A 3,897-nucleotide genomic window follows, 5' to 3' on the forward strand; every position below is an offset into this window, starting at 1 on the left:
TCCTAGAATTACACCATGAGTTGTTAAACAGGAAACACACCCCTCCGCCCTTCTGCTTCCTGGAGAGATATTTATTCCTGTCTGCGCAATGTACTGAGAATCCTTCTGGCTTTATCGTCTCTGACAGAGTATTCTGAGAGAGCCATGTTTCTGTGAAACAAAGTATGTTACAGGCCCCGATGTCTCTCTGTAAAAGAAATCCTTGCTCTAAGCTCATCAACTTTGTTATCCAAAGACGGAAGCGGTGGATGGTGTGCGCGCCTCCTAAGTCGAACCAGCAGGCCGCCTCGAGTGCCTCTCCTCCGCCGGCGATGTTTTGGGTCGGCCTCTGCAATAAGTTCAACTGCTCTGGGGAGAGTGAACAAAGGATCTGCTCCAGGGAAGTCGTATTACTGATCGTAATGCTGGTAGTTCTGGTGAGTTACTGCCGCTCTAATGTCCAATAGTTCTTCCCGGCTAATATTGTAAAAAATAGTACATAAAAAAACGAAATACGGCAAAGTTTTCGAAGAGCTAGTCGTGATGCTGCCATCTCCGTTGGCACCATTTTCTATGGATAAAAACAAGCTGATTTCAAAAGACCCAGGTGGGACTTGAACCCACAATCCCCAGCTCCGGAGGCTGATGCCTTATCCATTAGGCCACTGGGCCAATGACTGCTTCCTTTTGGTCTCATGTTGCCCACAATTAAACTTCCTTGTTTATTTCAATTTCCATGTTATTGCAAAGCAGAGATGTCACTAGAGATTCATGGATAGGGGGGCTAAGCCTCTTTTAAGGGGGACAGGGCATACTCCCCCAGGATTTGTTTTAAAGCCCCAAAACGTATTTTCATCATATATTTTGAAAGTAACAACGGGTGTAAAATCTATCAAAATAAGATTATTTTTGGTCAAGGTTTGATAAAAGTATACCTGTCTCATAGTTTCTGTGTAATGAACACGATGGGAGACAGAGAGCTGGTTTCAAGTGCAGGGTGCAGGAAGTGTTTATTGGTAAAGGACCACAGGAGGAGGCAGGTAGCTAGGTCCAGGGGCAGACAGAAGGTCATACACAGGGGTCCAAAAAGGTAACAGTACAGACAGGGAAAACGCTAGTAATGTCATCCAGGAGATCAGGCAATAGGTTGATAACAGGAAATCCAATAGGCTAAAGTACAGGCAGGGAATAGGCAAAAGGTGTCGTTAGTGAGGCAGGCCAAAACTATCATACACGGGAGGATTAAATTACGGGAAAAACAGAGCTCTGAATAGAAGTGTGTCACAAAACAAACAATACCTCACAATGATGTGGTGCAAAGAACGGAAATGAATAGTGTGTTATAATGATATACAGGTGTGTGAACAGGTGATCAGAATTCAGGTGATTGGGATCTGGAGAGTGAGCTGCCTTCAGAGGATCTATGTGTTTGAGAGTGTGAGTTGGAAGCAGACGTTACATTGTGTTAGACACTGATCTAATATGACTTACTTAAATTCTCTCCAAAGAAGTCCACTCTGTCCCCATCCATCCAACAACAAAAGGCACAAAAATGGCTGTACTATGTAGCCAAAATACTTAGGGATTTTATTTTGAGAGAGAGAGAGGAGAGGAGAGAGAGAAAGGTTCAGGTCATGTTATATCATTAGAAAAAAACTGTATCATCCACAAAGGGGCAGAACTAAATTCAACTAATGAGCTAAATAAAATAAAAAAACTGAAAAATAATTAGGAATAAAATCTGATCAAAAAGTAAGATCCCAAACAAATATTAGAACCTATATTAAGGAACTGCTCCTCCTGCTTCTCTCTTTTGATGCTTATTTTGTGGGTGGACGCATCAAAGTGTACCTCCTATTTTTAAAGGTTGCAAAGTGGTCAATGACACTATTGTGGCTTAGTGGCCCAAACACTTCACCCTCAATGGACATGGCTGCAAGACTTGCAAGGCTTTTCTGACCCATTGTCTTACGCAACCAGGAGTGCATCTGGCGCAGTGCACTAAGGGACCTTTCACAGGAGCAGCTGCTCACAGGAATTGTGAGGGCAACCTGAATGATTTCTTCAGAGAAGGAAACTTATCATCATCCAGGAGGTTATGCACAGCAAGCACATCCAGCCTCTCTTTTCCGGGCAAGAAAGTTTCCGGCCACCAACATCTCTTCTGTTTTAACCTCAATACTGTAGTGCTTGGCAAACTCAGTTAAGCATGATGTATCAAGGAAGTTTTTTGAGTTGGGTTACCATGCCTGTATGCCTTTGATCAGACCTGCATCTACAGTCGAGAATACATCTTGTCCAAGCAGGGGAGCAACAACTCTGTTTTCATTGTTTGGGAACATGACAATTCTGTACCTAAACCCAAGGAGGTCTCCACCACAAAATCTACCATTGTCCTTTGTTTGCTATTTCTTCCTCTGGAATATTGTGAATTTCAAAGAGTGCTTTGGTTCTGTCATAAAGTTCTAGGGCAAATGCATCTGTGCATTTGCCTATCAGTGTGTCACATACAGCTTGTTTGCCAGAACAAGCTTCTGCCAGGCCTACAGTCTCTTTCTGGAGGAACTTATGTAGTACCTCAGTTATAGAAAGAAGGCACTGAAACATCAGTAGCAAATACATGGTGGAGAACTTATGAAGCTTTGCTCTCAGACCAACAGCCATGGGGGATCCAATGGCAGATAGACAATCAAATAGAGCAGTTAAAGTGTCCAGGACTGCATTCATGGACCGCAGCTGGCACGCCCAGCGAGTGTTTGAGAACTGTACAAGTTCAGCTGATGCTATTCCAAGTTTGAACTTGTGGTGGTTAACTAGGGATAAACTGAAAAACAAAAACACATTCTCCAAGAAATTGAAAAACTCAGCAGCCTCCGGAATAGCCCTGCAAGTATGACACAATACCAAATTAAACTCATGAGCATAGCAATGTACATAAATTGCCTCCGGATGCAGCACTCTGAAATGTGCTTGCACACCTCCTTTGGACCCACTCATGACAGCTGCACCATCATAGGTCTGTGCAACCCACTTTAGGCCTGCTACCCCTCCCATTTGGAGCTGCTGTTGCAACTAATTTGCTTTCGATTGGGCATCAAATGACTTAATTTCTGCTTGTGCTAGTAAAAGCTCCTTAACTGTCCCCTCTGTCACATACAGTTGAAGTCAGAAGTTTCCATACACTTAGGTTGGAGTCATTAAAACTCGTTTTTCAACCATTCCACAAATTTCTTGTTATTAACAAACTATAGTTTTGGCAAGTCGGATAGGACATCAACTTTGTGCATGACACAAGTAATTTTCCCAACAATTGTTTACAGACAGATTATTTCATGTATAATTCACTGTATCACAATTCCAGTGGGTCAGAAGTTTACATACACCATGTTGACTGTGCCTTTAAACAGCTTGGAAAATTCCAGGAAATTATGGCATGGCTTTAGAAGCTTCTGATAGGCTAATTGACATCATTTGAGTCAATTGGAGGTGTACCTGTGGATGTATTTCAAGGCCTAAACGAAAATAGAACTGTTTGGCCATAATGACCATCGTTATGTTTGGAGGAAAAAGGGGGAGGCTGGCAAGCCGAAGAACACCATCCCAACCGTGAAGCATAGGGGTGGCAGCATCATGTTGTGGGGGTGCTTTGCTGCAGGAGGGACTGGTGCACTTCACAAAATAGATGGCATCAAGAGGAAATAAAATTATGTGGATATATTGAATCAACATCTCAAGACATCAGTCAGGAAGTTAAAGCTTGGTCACAAATGGGTCTTCCAAATGGAAAATGACCCCAAGCATACAGTGGGGGGGGGGGGGGGAAAGTATTTGATCCCTTGCTGATTTTGTAGGTTTGCCCACTGACAAAGAAAGGATAAGTCTATAATTTTAATGGTAGGTTTATTTGAACAGTGAGAG

The 3,897-nt window shown here is 42.8% G+C and overlaps 1 non-coding gene across 1 annotated transcript; it reads right to left on the reverse strand.

The window, feature by feature from the left end:
* Positions 1 to 578: 578 nt before the first annotated feature.
* Positions 579 to 651, reverse strand: trnar-ccg (transfer RNA arginine (anticodon CCG)). Its single transcript has one exon. It is a non-coding gene; the product is annotated as a tRNA-Arg (tRNA).
* Positions 652 to 3,897: the final 3,246 nt, after the last annotated feature.

This window comes from Salmo salar, chromosome 19, assembly GCF_965601325.2.
Source record: "Salmo salar chromosome 19, fSalSal1, whole genome shotgun sequence".
Lineage (NCBI taxonomy): Eukaryota > Metazoa > Chordata > Actinopteri > Salmoniformes > Salmonidae > Salmo > Salmo salar.